Genomic DNA, 20,200 nt, shown 5'->3' on the forward strand with positions numbered 1-20,200 from the left:
ACTGCAGTATTTTATCTCCACAAAGGGCATCATAAATGAAGTGCTAATGTCTGTACAAAAGTAAGAAACAATACTTTTCTGCCATGTGAAGATGTGCATTTGCCTATATATTAGTTGAACAAGAAGCTCACATTAATGAATTTGACAAATACTGATGAAATGTTGATTCTATTCAGGGCACTAGTGATTTTATAAGGAGCTATAAAAGTAATATTAGGATGCTATCTATTCATGTACATATTTATATACACATAGTAGGTCACAAGGTTGTCGCCTCTTTCATTAAAAAATGTTGGGAACAACTTTAAATGAAACAAAGCAGTAAGCCATTTATCCTTTATTTCAACAAATACATATTGAGTGCCCACTACGTGACAGGCATATTTTTAGGTGTTGGGGATTCAGCACTGAACAAAACTCCTGCCCTCATGTAGCTTTTAGTCTAATGATAGAAGGTAGAAAACAAACAAGCAAATATTTATCAAGTGATGATAAATGCTATGAAGTAAAATAAAACAGGGTAAACTATGAGGAAAACACAAATTAAACTAAGGAAATACTTTGGTCTTGCTTGGTAAAATGGAAAATTTAAGAAATGCCCAAATCTTAAAGTATATGATACATGGGCAGCTAGTCATTAGTATTTATAGCAGAATATTAAAAAATAAATTAAAATAAAAAGGAAGAAGCAAAACTGAAATTTGTTGGCTCTCTGGCAGGGCCTGGTGCTGCACTGAGGTTTTGCTTTCACGGTATACCTTTTAATCCTATTTCCCTGAGAGGTAAGCAGGTTTTACCCTCTCCATTTCACAAGGAAGGAAGCTGAACTTAGCTCCTGGCCCAAGGTCACAGCTGATATGCCGGAATTTGAAGCCAGCTCATCTTGTTCCAACGCCTGCGCTGCCTGTATTAAGAACAAAGAATAATTAACATCTTCTGCACCACACAGAAATTTATCTCGCTTTCTTTTTTCTTTCTCTACATCAAAAATTCTGTTTCTCTGAGAGAGGATGAGAATAACATGAGTGGACACACTATAACCCAACCACACTCCATTTTACTAAACTGGCCGCACCACACACAGCTATTATTTTAAGCTTTCTTATGCAAACCATCAGGGATTTGTGAGGTAGAACGTCTTCCACATGGCTGAATCTCAGCTGCTTATTTTTAGTTGAGGACTGTTGCTCTGAGGATACATTTACACTTTCTTACACTGCATATTATGCCTTTAAAACTAAATTGGTTCTGTTCTAGAAAGCCTACGAAGGCTCTCAGAGCGTTGTTTCTTTGAGGATCCTACTTCAGTTGTTTTGACAGAATTGACCAATGATTTCAATCAAAGAAAAGAGTTTGATATTTTAAACTGATTTGCCAGTTCTTTGGTTTGGTTGAATGTTCGTTAGTAGCGATATTGTCCAGCAGGTTTTCTGTGGAGAAGAGGCTGCGATTTGTCTGTTCAATGGGCTTCTGTAGAGGAGAGATAATCTCCAGCAACATTACAGATAGATCATAATTTTTCTTTCAAGCATAGAAGATATATGTGTGTTTGAAATGGAAAAAAAGATCATAGTATACAGAGATAGGACATACCCACATTTGCACACAGTAATTCTCATCACTTTATCTAATCAACACCAATGACCATTTGATGCTATAGTTAGACTTAACAAATATTTTTATTGACTTGATAAAAATCATTCATTGGCTTAATCAAAATGTAAAAAAAAAAAAAAAAATACCACACACTCACATAAACATGCACACATCCTTTTCCTTTGGGGTTTGAGTTAATCAATACTAACGACAAGTTTGATATCTTTAGAATTAACTACAGTTTTGAAGGACTTGGTTAAATAGTTTAATTTGATGTCCTGACCACCTGGATACTTTTGAAAACGGTAAATTTCTCTATAGAGTGTGTAGCTTCAGATATATCCGAAGAGTGAATAAGTTTTATTCAAGGAAACATTTTTAGCATAGCTTTCCTGGTTTTACTTTTAATGCTTTTCGAAATGGGGAAGCAAAGGAAAAGGTAAGGATTTGTGCCTTGTTTTGTTTGTGATTTCCTCTGTTGTCTTATGAAAAGCACGTTGTCTTATGCCTATTAATTTTTTCCATTTATGAAACTTGGAAAGAGAAAGCTATTTCACACAGTTGCTGTGAATAGTAATTAATTCCAATGATTAGTGTGAATTTGCATATGGGCATTTGTGAAATGATGTTTGGTTATGAAATGCCAAGCACCCCTCCTATTCTCTTTGGTAAGTTGGTAAATAAAAATGCTGTTGTATAGAAGAGATGGGCTAATACAGCTCTTTCCATTTGGGCCAAGGTTGGCTGCTCTGGATCAAAACTGCTGCTATTTTGTCAGCCTTCGTTTGATAAGTTTTACTGTTAATAATTTGGTCAATGGCAGCTATGCAGGTTTAGCACTATTTATGTTGTCAGATGCAAAAGCAATAATGAACCCTTGGTCGTGTCTCTAGTTACAGACTAGATACTTTTAGCACTCCTAATTTCTCTCTTTCCCTCCCTGTCTCTTTCAAATACACTCACCACCCTCAATTTACCAAAACCTATTATTGAAAAAGTATTAGAAAGTGGCCATTTGTGTAACTCAAATACCCTGCAATAAGTTGGTGAAACGATGGTACAGCCATTCAGTGGAATATTATTCAGCCATTAAAAGACATTATAGAAAAATAGTTGATGACATATTAGGATGTCCAAAATGTATTTTTTTAATAAAAAGGGTATATTAAAACAGGGTGTAGATTATTTTTGTGTATGTATATATATGTATATATATATTTATAAAATAGTCTGGACCAAGGTACCCAAATATATGGATACTAAAACTAGGAGCAAATTTTCTTTTTTCTATATTTCTAAAATTTTCTACAACTACCATCTATTCTATAACAAAATACAATTTTAAAAGCAATCAATATTTTTCTACATTATGATATTAATCACACACATTCCCACATAAACACATGCAGGGAAAAATTAAATGTTAACAAAGATTAAGTATGGAATGTGAGATTACATTTGGCTTTTTTTTTCATCTTTATTTTTTCTAGAAGCTCTAGATTTTCTCCATTGGGTATATATGACGTTTATAATCAGAAAAAAAGAGTGTTCACAAATGCAAAAAGAAAACGGCGTATTTTCTGACTGTCAGTGGAAGAAATGTATCCCAATATAGATCAGAAGTAGATGAACCTCTTAATGCTTCCCCAGTAGAAGCTCCTTGTGTTGTAATATTCATATATTAAATCGTGACTTACCATTAGGTCATGAGGCAATTTTGTGCAGTTCCCTAATCCTGGTGGCAGTCATGTTTGTGTAAATAACTCTTTTTCCCTACTTTAAAAATCATGATACAGGAAATTCATTTTCTTCGCCATTACCTGGTCTGTCTTTTCCTCCTTCCTCACGTGTGCCTGTGCTCCCCTTGCCCCATTGTCCTTACCACCAGCAGCCTTGGCAGGAGTGTGTTTTCCTCGGAGTGATTGATGTTAGATGCAGTTACTAATCGGAAGCACCAGCCTTTCCAAAGTGCAAACTGCACTTTCTCCTTTGTACCATTAAAAGGTTATTTAAAAACTGCTCCCCGCCCCATAAGAAAAAGTAAAAATTTAACATATAGCAGACAGAATAAGTTGAAATATGAAGAAAGAAAAATGGGCCCAATTTTCAAGTCCAAACAAACGAGAGAACAATGACCTGTTCCTAATCCAGCATCTGAATGTGGTAATGTCGTCAGCCACACTTTGGTTTCTTCTCAATTGGAATATACTAATTCTTCGTATGATATGGTATCAAAATAATTGTTTTTAAAAAAAGGAAAACTTAGGTATTGAATCGGTTGTTTGGACCAGCAATTGTTGTGACAGTTGGACCCCTTTTTTACATACCAAGGAGGAAGAAAAGAAAAGAAGCGAATAGAGCACTTGCACAAACAGAACTGCCCAATTTGTTGCTTGATAATAGTTACAGAAAACAACTAAATTAGCACCCTTATTGACTGTTAGTGTAGACACAACCTAAAAATAATCTTTCTCCTAAAAAACATGTGCTTCTCTTTTTTTTTTTTTTAAAGAGGTTTTTTTCTCCCCGTTTTCCCCTTGAGGGATGTAAAAAAGAGTATTTTTGCATTTCCTCTTTTTAACACTGTAACTTCTGATTGAATTCATTTTATAAGAAAGAAGAATGAGTCCAAGGAGAGTTTTAATGCCAAAAACCACAGGAAACTCAGCACTTTTTTCAGCTCTGAAACTTATTTTTGTGACTTTAGCTCTTGCTTGTGCTTAGACCGGAGGCCGTGCCTACTTAAAACAACCAAGATAGCAAACCACACTATATTTAGTTTATTTGAAGTGTGAAAATTATTATCTTGTTCAATAATTAACAACTAGTGGCTTCAAGCTAACTTCTGTATCCCTGAATCTGAGCTGCGGAGGAGCCCAGAGTGACATTTCCTATTTTCTATTTCCAATGGACATTTCCTATTTCAACACCAAGAAAGGCATTGTGCTGAGGAGGGGAGGCTGAAGGAAACATAATGAACCCTAGTCTTCTGCTTTAGGAAGTTATATCTTTATTTATCTAAGAATTTCTTTTGCCCACTGACCAAGTGTATACAACTGCTTGAAGATATTTTTCCTCCCAGTTGCCCCAAACTAGTATTTTTGTACTTTCAACAATTTTTCCCATTTTGGAATCTTTTTTCCCCCTTTCCTTTCTTCACATTTCTCTCAGTCTACAATTCCCTGTGTCTGGGAAGGAAAAGACTAGTGTTACTTCCTTAATCAAGTCAGGTAACAAAATGCTGCTATTAATAATCATGACAATAATAACAACAACAACCCTGAATGCATGAGATGCCAATGTATTCGCTCATTCCGTCCTCACATCAAGCCTTAAGAAAGGTCTTAGTCTTATTCCCAATTTCCTGTGGAGAATACTGAGGCTCAGAGAGGCCAACACATAAAATCCACAACTGGCAGAGCTGCCAAAGAACAAGGCAATTTGTCTCATGAGTTGCCACTTTTCATAAATCTACGCCACCTCTCAAAGTTGTGGTCTCAAATGTAGTGCCTTGTATAGAACTAGTTCTTAGTAACTGTGGATGATTATCGAATTACCCACATTATTATATAAAGTTCTCCTTACCCAGAGTGAATGTCCTTATATGCATAGTTTCAAATTCCCATTTACATGTTTGAGTTTTAAGTGATTTCTTCAGCTTCCTTTTATTTTACTGAATACAGTAAATAAGATGTTTGCCATTTGTAGAAACATAGATTAGCTGCTTCTATTGTTTGTGTTATAGAGCAAGAAAGAGGAAGGAAAATGGACATCATATATGTAAATATAACGAATGTCTTGCTTTATCAGTTCAGTTTATAAACGTTGATTTTACCTTTTCAGTTCATCACTTGGGCAAGGAAAGCACCACTGAGCAATGAAATCTGATCTTCTGTTCTTGCGTCCCCGTGTCCCAGTGGCTCACAAACCTCTGGGGCTTTCTCCTTCTAAACTGGAACCTGTCAGCTTTGAATGCCTCATCTAGGTGGAACCCAAGGATGCCTCACCATCACCATCCATTGATACTGCCTAGAGTCACTTTTGTTTGTCTGGCAGACACTAATCTACTCTTTTAAGCTGCCTCTGCTGGTCAAAATCTCCGCCAGCACTGCAAGAAAACCCTTATTCCAACTCTCTTAGGTCACACGCACAGGTTTGGCCATTTTTCCCCAAGCGCCAATGACTGTACTAGAGTTGGCTGGGTTGGTAGAAGCTTCCAGAATCTGGCATGTGTTGTGGCAAACAAAAACATTCTCCAGTCAACATTTAATCCCTTGTGTGGACTCCAAGACCTTAACTTACATCATTTCTTTCCTCACATTAATTTTATTTTAGGAGCATGACTGCTCTTCTCTGTCATGGGTGCCTTAAGTGGGGCTCCTGAGTCCACCCTAGTGGACATCCTGAGAGCTGAAGGCTCCTGAGCATCTCATGTAAAATAGTCAGAGACCCCAGCTCTCTAGCCCAAAGGGGGAGGGAGGTTTTTCAGTACGGCTTCCAAAACACATACAAAATTTCCTGAACACTCTTATTCCATTGGTGTCTTAATGGGAGTTGTAGATAGTCACACCTACAGTTACATGTTACACACTTACATACAAGTTATGTATGGCCTGTTTGCATGATCAGAGGTCTCCATTCCCCAATCCAAGAGTATTTCAACCGTCTACCTTAGGAGGAGTTCATTAAAATTCTGCTTTGATGAGACAGTTGCCTCACCTCCTCACCTCCCCACTTTTTCTATTATAAAGTATGGGCTAGTTTGAGGCACAATAAACAATAAAGGTACCCAGAGAGACAAGTGAATTAACAAGTCTGTTACACCTAAGCACACACAGAACGTTTCTCTAGGAAACTGACAGTCAGCAAGGTGCCCTGCTGGATCTAAAGGTGGGTGTGGGCAGCTCAGACACAGGCATGTCGTTCCCTAAAGGGGTGATCCTTTCAGTGACTCGTAAGTGCAGTTATGCACAACGTGGATGTGAGTACAGCTACGGTTAGATAGGTGTGCTGGCTGTCCCACTGTCAGTCAACAAAGAGGGTGAAAAATCAGACCTTCTGCATTAGGGGGGTGTGCCAGTTTGAATGTATCATGTCCCCCAATCACCATTATCTTTGATGTAATCTTGTGTGGACAGACATTATCAGTGTTGATTAGATTTCTTTGAGTGTTTCTTTGGAGATGTGCCCCATCCAGCTGTGGGTGAAGACTCTGATTAGATATTTCCATGGAGGCATGGCCCCACCCATTCAGGGTGGGCCTTGATCAGTGGAGCCATATAAATGAGCTGATGGGCAGAGGGAATGCAGTGCAGCTGTGAGTGATGTTTTGAAGAGGAACCACAGCCAAGAGGGACACTTTGAAGAAAGCGCAGGAGCTGCAGATGAGAGAGAGTTTGAAGATGGCTGTTGAAAGCAGACTCTTGCTCCGGAGAAGCAAAGAGAGGACAAATACCCCAAGTGCAACTATGAGTGACATTTTTGAGGAACTGCAGCCTGGAGAGGAACGTCCTGGGAGAAAGCATTTTGAAACCAGAACTTTGGAGCAGACGCCAGCCACGTGCCTTCCCAGCTAACAGATTTTGCGGACACCATTGGCCATCCTCCAGTGAAGGTACCCAATCGTTAATGACTTACCTTGGACACTTTATGGCCTTAAGACTGTAACTGTCTAACCAAATAAACCCCCTTTATAAAAGCCAATCCATCTCTGGTGTTTTGCATTCTGGCAGCATTAGCAAACTAGAACAGGGGGTTTAAAAGAAGCCAGCAAATCCGGAAGGAGTATGGTAAAGGGCAGTGGTCAGGGCTCTGGATCCTGAGAGAGCAGATGTCTAAGCCAGCAGTGACCTTGTCCTCTGAGGCCAATTTCCTGCATGAAAGGGGCTGCGCGTGTGAACGAGGAGAGGATGGCAGTGGTGGGCATGTGCCGACCTCACCCCATGTTCCTGGATCAATTCTGGAGGCCAGTTGCTCTCCCACACATAAGTGGTAATGCCCACAGTTTCCTCTTAATAAATAACAAGTGAATGATAGAGATTGGATCACGAGCCTTTCTGATATTAAAGCCCATGTTCAGTAATACTGTAATAAAGGAAGTTTTAACTCAAGGTTTAGTTTTTTAAAACTTTTTATTGTAGTCACATATTTACAACTCAGAATGTACGACTCAGTAGTACTAGTTGCATTCACAATGTTGTGTTACCATCATCAACATCCTTTACCCAAACTTTTTCATCACTTCAAATGGAAATGCTGCACCCATTAAGCAATATCTCCTTCAAGGTTTAATTTTGATCAATTGATTATGGCTGCATTTATCACCTTGTTGAGGATTCTGATGTCACTCATGGGGGCCCGTGAGGGTTTGTCACGGGCTGGGGCTTGCAGGGGTGGGGAGGGGACCGACAGGGACTGAAGTATTGGGTCAGCAAGGATGCCTCTCTCTACCCCAGGTGCCGTGTTGCTGCCTTAAAAACAGAGCAGCAGGTTAGCCCATGTTAGCAATGCACAAAAAATAAAATCCAAACTTAGAACAAAACCTGCTTTTGATAATTTCTATTAAAAATGTGTTCCCTTCTAGGTAATTAAAAAATAACAAGCCCAGTTCAAAACATAGGCATATATTGTGCTTGAGGTTTTACTGCCTTCTCTTCTCTCGCATTTTTTTTTCTTTTGGTGGAGAGGGAAATTTACTAAAGGCAGAAAGTACCTGACATATTTTGGTGAGTTCTGGATAATTCTCTGTAATAGGCTATACAAGGTAATGTGAGATGAAGCCATTTAAGAAAACAAAGGCCATGGGAAGGCAATGAGATGATCCATTTCAATTTGGGGAATATTCTGTAGAACTTATTATAAAATATGGCAGAAATGGGGGAGTACTTGGATATCCAGGTTCTCTTGCAACAAGTGAAAGAGAAGGTCTGGACCTGCACGGTGGAAGTTGAGTACAGAAAGCTGGGTTGAAGGAGGCAATTCAATGTCAGTTCTAAAAACAAGCAGGAAATCACAGAACAGACTGTAAACATAATGAAACATAATTATTTTTCTGCCTTAGGAATTATAGAGCTCAGAATTAAAATCTTTGGTGTTTTTCTCCTCTACTTTAAATAGTATTAAATAACAGGAAAGATATTGTTGCAAAACCTCCTTAAGCTATTCAGACAGTTAAGTAAACATTTTATTGCTTAAATCTCAGTGCTAGATTGTTGTAGAAATTCGGCAGAGGTTCTTAGCAGGTTACAGTCAAAACATCATACACTTGAGTAAACAATATTATTCTAAACATAATTCAAAATGCAAGAAAGGGGATGTTATGGTGAGGTTAAAAAAAAAAAGGGTAAGATCAGGGGTAGTGAGAATTACTGCCTGCTCTCTACCCATCTCCATTAACAATGAAGGAAAAGAATGGGAGGACAGAAGGAAGGGAAGGAAGGAGGGAGGGATGGAGGGAGGGAGAAGGAAGTAAAAGAATGAAAAGAAAAGGTGTTTCCTGTGGCTGCCTCTACAAACAGAAAGGCCGCTGGAATTTGAGCTTCTTATGATGGGGAAGGTTAACTGCTCTAATGAATGGCCCCAAATTCTCAGTGGCTTCATACAACGAAGAATAATTTTGTGTTCCCATTTTAGCTCCGTGTGGGTGGGGAAGCTCTCCCCCAGCCCTAACTCCTGACCGAGACCCTTTTCATCTGGCCGTGCTACTTCTTCTTGCACACTTACCTCCGGGGCAAAGGCACACTGAGGCCCCAGGGCAGGGAACCGGAAGTGGCATGTCAGCTGCACCCAGATTCTCTTGACCAGAACAGAGCCCTGTATATCCCCAGCCTAATCCTAACCAGGCCGAGAAGCGCAGTTTGTCCGGGAAATGGAAACAACAGAATTGGTGAGCTTCTAGCCAGTCTCCGCCACTCACTGGAGTTCAGTGACAGGTGGAAGCAAATGACGGAGTAGGAGGAAATTTCCTTTCTACAGCTAAATCCTTTGAGGCCTGAACTCTTGCAAGCATTCATACCTAATGTGTGAAGATGAGTTGTGGCCACAAAGCTGTTTTGATTCCTTCTCAGTCTCATTGCCCTTCAGTGGGAGAGACCGTTTTTTCTTTGAAATTCCCGGTGAGTGGTGAGTTCTCTCTTCTTTCTCTCAGGGATAGAGCCACAGGTCATTGGTTGACGCCACCACTCCGAGAAAAGCTTGGGAGGTTTATCATGGGGATGACTTAAAATAAGTTGATAAGCCTCTTTTCTGGTAAGTTCAGTTGTTTCTGGTTACTTCTGTATTCTATAGATTAAGTAAACTGTGTTTTTCCTTTTGATTTTGACATCTTATATACTGTTTCTTAATCTTACCTAGGTAGAAATATTTGTTCTTGGGAAAAAAAAAATTGTGTTTTTCTTCTTTTAAGTATTCTCCCTTAATTCTAAATTATTTAATAATGGTAAAAAGAATAACAAATTTAAAGCTCTCATACTTCACATCAGAAGTTACACTTTTATATTCTTATAATTATGCAGAAGAGGAAAAAAGAATACAATTACTAGGGTAAATTTAGCTTTAGTATAAAAGAAATCTATGGTAGAACTATAATTATTATAATAGTGTAGTAAATATACAGGTCGTAACATGAAGCTATTTTTCAGTATGATTATAATAGTGTTGCTATTACTAGAACCAATTTACTATAGTTTTACTAGGCAAAAGATTAGTTACTCTATTTTTCATGTAATAACTATGATTTGTTATGGTTTTATGACAAAACTAAAAAGATATTATAATGAATTTTATTATGTTGTACTTGTAAGTGGTAGAGAAGGAATTTTAGTTTGTTTTCTAGCTTGACTTTGCGCTGATAATATGGCCTAGAGCATGTCACTTGAGTTTCCCGTATCTTCTGTTTTCCATTGCGGAAAAAGAAATATGCATTAAAAAAATGTAACCTAAAATCCAATCCTAATTAATGGCACTTGGAGTCACTTTATGGATTAATAGAAGTGAAATATTAACCTTATGCTATTGTAGATTAAGTTACTCAGAAGAACATATATGCTCTCAAAAATTAAATATTGAAAACATCGTAGCGTCGTAGGGAACAGCTTGGACCCAGCCTTTGTCCTCGCTTCTCCTGCCACGATCTTTTCGAACTTTTCTCCGCGTCTGATTGCTCTGAGTTTCAGTTTCTCCCCTCCAATGTGAAGGAGCAGATGATTCACAGGGCAACCCTAAAATGAAAGGCTTCTGTGCTTTCTAAAGTGAGTCAAAGCTAATTTGGTCATCACTGATCTTACCGCCCATTTCAAGGTACTGCTCCATTACTGTATACAACCAAAGTTAAATAGCATGATTAAAAATAAAATTGTCAGGTGTTGTGCAATAAATAAAAGCTGTTATTATTTTAATTGTCTCGGACTTGCCAATGGCTACACTTCCTTCTGGGGCGTTGGGGAGTTAGTCACCTTAGGCCTAAGTGGACCTTTTCAGTTTGCATATTAATAAATTAGTACTCCAGATAAATTGATAAAACATAAACTTCTATGGGTAAGTTCTGTTCTTCCTCTTTTGAAGTTTGGAACCATCATGGAGAGAGAACTGAGGTGGATAGAGAGTAAGGTATCAACTATATTGGTGAAAATTTTGATTGAGGAAGTGGTTTGGCTCCTTAGCCAAATTCTTCTAATATTCACACCCTAATTAGCCTCTTCTCCACTCCCCAGCTCTAATCTGGGGCAAAGTGGATGGGCAGGCATGTCCTTCCCAGCAGGAAGATGAAAAGGAATATTGTGAAGACAGGCTGCTCAAAACAGATTGGGGGGCTGAGTCGAGCATGCTTGGGTGCTTCTTTCAAATCTATCAATCAAATGTCACTACAAAGAGTAACAATGGAAATAGGGCAACGACTGCTTCCCCGTGACTTCAGAAAGGTCCAAGGAAGGAACCATCAGAAGGAGAGAATGATTTTTCCTTCAGTCTGAAACAATTCGGGGAAAGATAAATGGTTTTAGAGCCAGACTAACTTAGGTTTGAATTCTGTCTGCCTCTTATTAGCTGTGCGATCTTGGGCAAGCTACATAATCCTTCTTATCCTTATTTATAAAATGAGGATAAAAATATCCACTTCCTGGCACAGCAGAGATGTAGCTATGTGTGCACAAACCCTTTCTTTTCCCTTGTAGGCATCCACGAAGACTTCTTTCCCAGACCATGTGGCTGCGTTCTTGCCAAGGAAGTCTTGGCAGAAGTCAAGTTTGCCACTTCCAGGCCTCACCCATAAAAACTCCTGCACCATCCTCCATACACCTTCTTTCCTTGTCTTCCAGCCAGATGCACTGGATCCAGTAGAAAACCCCCAAACCCCAAGAGATAGCAGAGCCACTCGGTAGAGAGAACTTGAGAACCTGAATGCCTCAGTGGATGTTATCTCTTTATCCTACTCTTTTGGCCTGTTTTGGACTACAATTTGAGTTAGGAATAATTATTTACTATGTTAAAGCTACTGAGGTTTGCGGGTTGCTAGTTACAGAGATTAGCCTTTCCTGATTAAGACATCTAATGTTGTCGTAGAAATACAATGGAATACAATTCAGGAAATGCTGGCCCAGTGTTAGGCAGACCTCAGAAATGCTTTGCTCAAGTTTGATCTCTTCCTTCTAACCCTCTGTTATCAGCCAGTGCATCTGATTACCAGTCAGTAACATATTGCCAGACTCAACTATATGGAATCAGAAAAAGAAAACAAGCTCCATGTAATTTGGTTGTTTGCTTCAGGTAAGCAATGATTAAAGAATCAAGTCTAGGCAATGAACAAACAAAATTCAAATCACAATGGCAAACACCTAACTGTTGTTTCAACCGTGATTCTTTTAAGTAAAAGCTAATTGTTAGCCAGTTAGTTCTGTTTTAGACTAGTGCTGGAAATAGCCAATGATTTGTTTTGAGACAAAGATAAATTTAAATGCCATTGTAGGCAACTTATTCATCTTCTTCCAACTTATTGGGGTTTTTTGAAATGCCTCTAATTTGATTTTTGGATAACTCCATCTCCATGATTCTACTCTATAACTCACAATGTCTTAGCATTAATTCAACTGTGTAGTATAATTCAAATAGATTTTATAGAGTTGAGTATGTCTCCCCAAAGATATCTTATTTCTCAAAACCCAGAGGTAAGCTATTGTAGCTTTCCAAAGGGGTGAAAACAAGGAAGAAACAATACAATGAGTGAGGCAGAGAACAGGGCAGAAGTGAAGAAATAGAAACAGATAAACAAGCCAAGGTAAAGGAGGCCACAGATTAATATTATTTATCATAGCGGATACGTAAATATAATCAGAAAGTGGTATCTAACACCGTTGTTGACGGTTGGGACCATTTTAAAGGCTTTTATATAGACTCTTAGCTTCATCCAGTGATAAATTATAGTGTCCTTTAACTACCTGGGAAAATGAACTTGAAGTAGGCCTGTAGGTACCTAATGACATGCCTTCCAATGATTCCAATGAAAACATTTTTCAGAAGCCTCAGATCACTAAAGACAATTTCGTTTTTTGGTTGGTTGCACTCCTCATCATAGGTCTATTGGGAAATCTAGACATGTAGACTGGGGTCATATTTTAAAAATTCCTTTTTGCATCAGTGAGGCTCATCTCATAGCCACTATACCCTGAACAATTTGAGAACACTACGGAAATGTCTGTTTTGCGGCTGTTTCTCTAAGTATGTAGAGAAAACGTTCAACAAGTGTTTTTTTAAATTAAAATATTGCTAAAAGAATCTTCTAAGACACCTTGCCTTTATTTAAGAGAGTCATGCAATTCAATTTTAGTTTTTTAAAAAGCTAACCAATAGCACATGTGCTTAAGAGACCAGTTTCCCTTCAGAGTAGATGGTGGTTTGGAGAAGTAGGGACTGATGGATGGTAGAGAAGAGTCAGGAGGTCCTTCGTAATCCAGACTTTTAAAAAGGTCAGGGGTGTGGAGAAACAAAAGAGGGAGCAGATTCAGCATGTCTTTTTGACTTTATTCAATTGAAGATGATGAACGAGCGAGAGGAAAAAGTAGGAATATACCTCAGGTTTCTAGTTTAAATGGTGGCGAGGTGCACAGAGAGTAATGCTGTTAGCCAACATAAGGAAATCTAAGAGGTGAAGCCACAAGACTGGAGAGAAAGACAAAAAAAACTAACATCAACCATCGTCTGTTAAATGTAGTTGGTAGCAGTTGAAAAATGAGTCCGGAATTTAGGAGAGAGATTGAGAACAGAATAGATTTGGGACCCAGCTTTAATCTTCAGATCAGAACAACACCTTTTCTGGGCTCCTAGGCACTTGAAATGTAGCTAATTCAAAGAGGATGACTGTAAAGGCAAAACACACACTGGATTCTGAAGCCCTAGTGAGAAAATAAAAGATGTAAAATATCTCATTCATTTTTATACTGTTGATATGTTGAAAATATGTTGGCTATCTTTGGTTAAGTAAAATATATAATTAAAATTAATTTTAATTGTTTATTTTCAGTTATTTTTTAATGTGGCTACTAGATTTCAAGTTAATATGTGGCTCTTGTTATATTTCTATTGGAAAGCGCTGGGCTAGTCTGTCAGCAGGAAAAATAATTGATGCTTTTCTCTTCCATTTGATTTTCCCTCTTTTCTTATTTTAAGTATTCTAAGTATTGTAACAAAATTCTAAAAGTGCATTTTGATTAACTGAATAACTGTAAAATCACGATATAAAACTTACTTTACATAGTAACAGTTGTTGTTGTGTATCTCTTGGAGGATGTGTGAGTTCTGTGCTGCCCTAGAAGTTCCCACAATGAATAGTTCAGGGCTCTGTGCTATATTGCTTCAAGCATAGGGTGTGTGTGTGTGTGTGTGTGTGTGTGTACTCATAGTCATGAAAATCTGCCATTCTCTTTTTATATTCTATATTTGAAATGTATAGATTATAAATTTAAGTGTATTCTTTTTAAGAAAAATGAACCCAAGTGACAGCACCAAAGTTTTCTTCTAGCTTTCTACCAATAGAATGAGAAAGTGCTTGTTCCAGGGATATTGCAGGGGGAAAATTGGTCACTTAAATATCGGAGAATTAAATTATATAGTACCTGTAGCAAATGACAAAAGTGTGGTTATCACTTACTTTATTGCCTTTACACTCCCTTTTAAGTTAAATGTATATAATAAAATAATCCAATTCTTTTACCCTTTCTCATCAGAATATCCAGAGAAGATTCAGATTGATTGTTACAGCATGGGTAAAGTCATTTCATCTTATCTGACTTCTCTACCCTTTCATATCAGGTGTCCTTGGCAAAAGCCAACATTTCACTCTATTGCCAATAGTGCTTTATGTCAAATTATCTCTTGTTCTCCTATGCTCTCACTTGTATAGAGAATCTCATGAAAGAATAAATTGAAAGGTTCCTTATAAATGTACTACAACATGATCTTTGGGGACAGGAATAATTCTGATCTAATTTCTTTGTTTAAAAAGAAAATAACTGTTAATGTCTATTTCCTTCTCTTAGTCAACATGTAAGTTTTCTGTATTGTTGATGATAAAAAGGCACAATTGTAACATATACAACTAGCAGGAGATGTTCAACAGTGACTATATTTTCCATAATAGGTCTGATTGTGATAGATTTAAATAAAACATAACCCAGACCACATTCATTATAACCCTTGACCTACATGGATTTTAATACTGAATTGCTCGTTAGCTGAGTATTTCCAAAGCCAGTTGCTGATGTAGTTATCTCTCTTAAATATTAGTTATACATCTTTAACTAACATTATAGATTATTGTAAAATGTACAAATGTTTGTTTACCTACTTTCTATTCCAGCGAATTTGTTTTCCTGGGAGTCATCCTCTATTGTTTTTATTTAACCCTTTATTAAAACAGCTAGGAATTGGATGTGAAAACATTTATCATCACTATACCTGGTGGGCCTCTTCCTTAAATTAGAGAGCTTGGTAATTTCTGGTTGTTGCATAATACAGACACATTTCTACTGAATATTGAATCAAGAACCCTAACTCATTTCAGCTACAGGCAATCAAATATCAATGATTTTTAGATTTACCAACTTTGATAAAATTAAAATTGTTGACCCAGTTTACTTTTTTATTACAAGCCTCTGAAAAACCCAGCTTCTCTGTGATCTTAATTGAATTGCATCTAATACAGCCACTCAATAAATATATAACTTCAAACTTTTAAAAACAAAACAGTAATAACAGCAACAAACAAAATGCAAGAAAACAGAAAAATATATTATTTGACTTTATGAAGAACAGTGAGCTCAGTTCTGCCAAATGGACAGGGTAGCACTGGAAAATTCAGGGGACGGGGCACTGGAAAGTTCAGCTCTGTTGGTTTGTCATTAGGTTGCCACAAATAGCATTATAGTCTAACTTGTAACATTTTTATCCAATGTAATTATAAGGATAACCATTAAAATATCAATAAATACATCATACTAGTATATTTTTAAAGGGCTATTTCCTAAGTTGAAAGAACTCTCACAGGCAACTTTCCTCATAAAGTCAGTCAAGATTGTGGAAATTTTCTGTTATTTTTTTCTAAATCTCTATTTTGCCTTGGTCTTCTATAGGTCACAGTTACTCTCTTAATCTCCTCCTGTACCCTATTTGGAAATGGGAGCATAATAGCAATGAAGAGATTCGATACTATTTTTCTAGAGGCTTTCAAACCCTTTTGTTCCTAAAGATGTCTGTATAAACCAAAATACTAAAAAAGTACTGTATTCATAATTAAGTATGTGTACTTAAGTTGGGACTTGAACAGGATTTTCTCTTGGTAACAGCTTTGGAAAGTTGAACTCTATATTTTGAATCATCAATTTTCTGAACTAATTGCAGGTTGGAAATGTATCTCAAGGAGTAATACACTTGTCTTACTGATTTAACTTGGACAAAGTATTCCTCTTGGTTCCTAAAAGCAGGTAGAATTCCATTCAGATAACATTCCTCAATGGGAAAATGTAACTTTTTTAAAGGCTATTTTTAACAGGTACTGGTTTACAAGACCCTGTAGATTTGCTTTGGTAAAAGTAAAAACACAAATGACTTCACAGTTCTGTCAGCTCAGATTTGCAGCCATTCATTACCTCTCTAGGCTCCTTGAGATGATGCCTCCAGCTCAGATATATTTCCAGGACTTAATGCATCCTTGGGCAGAAGGTGCTTGGGTCTCCAGCTTGGCATTTCCTCACGCTCTGTTGCCTCTTTTGAGCTCCTGTCATCTAAAGTCTTTCTCCTTCTTATCCCCAGCCTTGGGACACATCTCTCTCCCTTCTGTATTAGCCACAGTGTTACAACAAATGAGCGGTGGTTTCTTTTAGAAGGCATGAATTACTAGTCCTCTTAGAGAGGACTAGTTGTATCAGGCCATGTCAGAGGTGCCATGTTCTGGGTCAGAGTGATCATTAGAGCAAGAGGAACTCTCCTATTCTAAGATACAGATGGTCCTTTCATGAATGGATTTTGAATAAGTGTGCTCTGTAGTAGATATGATGATAAAAGTCATATATGAGTGTTATTGCTGCATTTTTGCATGGTAAATAATGGACATCTAGTAAGCCTCTCAGAGTCAACATGTTCAAATCAAAATTCTTAATATTTATCTGCCACACAAATTCTTCCATTACTCTTCTCCATCTCAGTTAAAGGTATTCAGTTGCTCTTCAGAAACTTAGGGGCCAGTTTATCTACCTCTTCCCACATCCAATTTTTGTTTCAACCAAGAAAATATATTTCAAATCTGCTTCACTACTTATTAATTTAATTGCTACCACCCTTGTCCAAGCTGCCATTGCAATACAACCCGGGCTTTGGGTTGAAAACCATAGGTCAGTATCCTAGACATAAGGTTAATTCAGAAATAGACCTGCCTTGCTGGGACTGAAAAACCTCTTTGCATTATCTCAGACCCTGATTAGATTAAGATGATCTATTATTGCTAGTATCCCTGCCACCTACTAGAAATAGAGACAAATCCTCTCTAGTAGATGACAAAATCATCCCAGACTTTAAACTATTGCTACTGTTTTTCACATATGATAGCCAGCACTGGATAAAAACAATCAGGCATGTGAAGAGACAAACCAAATTGATGGAAAATTAAAAGAAAAAAATTCGAATAGAAAAAGATCCATGGGAAAGTCTGATAATGGAATTATCAAACACAAACTTTAAACTCATTATGCTTATTATGTTCATGGAAATAAAAACAAGGTTGAGAATGTTACAGGAAACTGGAAGTACTAAATAACAAAATTAAAATTCTCAAACTGAAAAACGCCTTAACCAAAGTTAAAGCTTTAATAATTGGGAATGACAACAGAAGAGACATAGCTGAAGAGAGACTTAGTGAAATACAAGATAAGACAGAAGAAAATAGCCACAATGAAACAGAGAGAGACAAAATAATGGAACATTTTTTAAAAAGAAAGTATAAAAGAAATAGAGGATGCATTTCTTATTATTTAGATACAGATAATGGGAGTCTAACAATAAGATAATGACTGAGAATTTTCTAAAACTGAGGAAAGACATAGCCAAAAATTTAAAATGCAAAGTGAGCTCTACTGATCCAACCTAGACCAGTACAGAGAAAATCTCAACTGGACATATAATATAAACACTAATGAAAGTCAAGACAAAGACAAATATGCTAAATACATCCACATACAAAAAGACACAATACTTTCAAAGGGGCTACAATAAGGATTATAGCCAATTTCTCAACATAAAAAATGAATTCTAGAGGACAAAGGAATGCTATCTCCAATGTGGTAAAAAGACAGTAATTGCCATCATTACATTCTATACTTCATGTATATGTCCTTAAAAAAGTGAAAATGACATAAAAATATTTTCAGGAGAAGAAAGCCTGGAACACTTGTCACCAAGAGATGCACTCTAAAGAGAATTCTTCACGCAAAAGGAAAATGATGTAAGATCACTACTTTGCTATGCAGGAAGGAATAAAGACCAAAAATGACAATTATTCAAGCACTCTAAATGAATACTGATTATGTAATGAAATAATAGTGTCTTATAATTTTTCATAATATCAAAAATTTCAATTAATTATGAATACATACCAATTCTAAATTAATATGCATCTAATAAAGTGGCCTCAAAATATAAAAACAAAAAAAAAATCACAGAACTACAATAGATGACTTGATAATGATAGAGGGAGGGAAGTTTTAATATACTTCTCTCTGTAACTGATAGAACAGTCAGGTAAAACATTAATATGTGTATGGAAGATATAAATAACATGATCAGCAAAGTTTACATAACTGACATATCTGGAATATTGTGTTCAAAATCTGCAGAACATATATATTTTTCAAAATACATTCAACTTTTCAAAATTAACCATATGCTGTGACAGAAAGTAAATCTTAACATATTTCAAATCATTGGAATCATAATATTCTCTTTGGTTACAGTGAAATTAAGAAATAAACAAGATAACTAGAAAATTCCCATATATTTGGAAATTTAAAAACACACTTTTCTGTAACTCAATGGTTAAAAGATAAAACAGAATAGGAATTTAAAAGATATTTTGAATTATTTCATATCAAAATATATGGGATGCAGCTTTAACCTTGAATTTATTTATTAGAAAAGAGGAAAGGTTAAAAATCGATGATCCAGGAATGATTGATGTGGAATGCTAAAAGCTTTTTCTCTGAGATCAAGACCAAGAGAAGAGTGACTATTACCACCCTTCTCATCAACATTCTATGGAAGTCTTAGTTTGAAAAAATAAGAAAAGACATAACAGGATAAGGATTAGAAACAATGAAGTAAAACTGTCATTATTCCTTCACAATATGATTGTGCATATAGAAAATGTAAGTCTAGAAATAAATTATTAAAATTAATAAATTCTTCACAAGGTTTCAATTAAAAATATTTTTTTTAATTTGAAAAATTACATCATTTATGATAGCATCAAGATACATCAAATTCCTAAGAAAACTATAAAATCTTATTAAAGTATAAATTAAAGGAGGTCTAAATAGACGGATAAATGTACTATGTTTATGGACTGGAAGATTCAGTATTATGAAGAGGGCAATTATCAAAGTGATCTATAAATTCTATGAAATTCTGATCAAAACTACAGCAGGTTTTATTTGTGTGTGTGCTTAAATTGGCAATTGAATTAAAAAATTCTATGAAAGTGCAATGGCCAAGAACAGCTGACACATTTAAAGTAGGTTGTAAGACCATACTCTGCGAGTTATCAAGACATACTAAAGAGCCAGAGAATTTGTTACTGAATATAACAAAGACTGATAAATTTGACTGCATTAAATTTAAGATCTTGTGCTTATCAAAAGACTTCAATAAAAGAGTAAAAATGCAAGTTCAGAGAGGGAGAAGATATCCATAATGCATATAATTAAAAAGGGGCTCTTGTCCAGAATGTATGAACATCTTCTTCAGTTCAATAATAAACAATTCAGATAACTCAGTAGAAAAAACGGACAGAGACTTTAACAGATACAACACAAAAGAGGATCTCCAAAGGGCCAGCAAACAAGAAAAGTTG

At 36.6% G+C, this 20,200-nt stretch overlaps 1 long non-coding RNA gene across 1 annotated transcript in view; it reads right to left on the reverse strand.

Annotated features, from left to right (window-relative positions):
- Positions 1-333: 333 nt before the first annotated feature.
- Positions 334-20,200, reverse strand: part of LOC119509311 — a 596,159-nt gene continuing 576,292 nt past the window's right edge. The window contains exon 4 of the long non-coding RNA XR_005211673.1: positions 334-904. This is a non-coding gene — a long non-coding RNA (uncharacterized LOC119509311). The remainder of the gene's footprint in view (positions 905-20,200) is intronic.

This window comes from Choloepus didactylus, chromosome 14 (genome assembly GCF_015220235.1).
Source record: "Choloepus didactylus isolate mChoDid1 chromosome 14, mChoDid1.pri, whole genome shotgun sequence".
NCBI classification, from domain to species: Eukaryota; Metazoa; Chordata; class Mammalia; order Pilosa; family Megalonychidae; genus Choloepus; species Choloepus didactylus.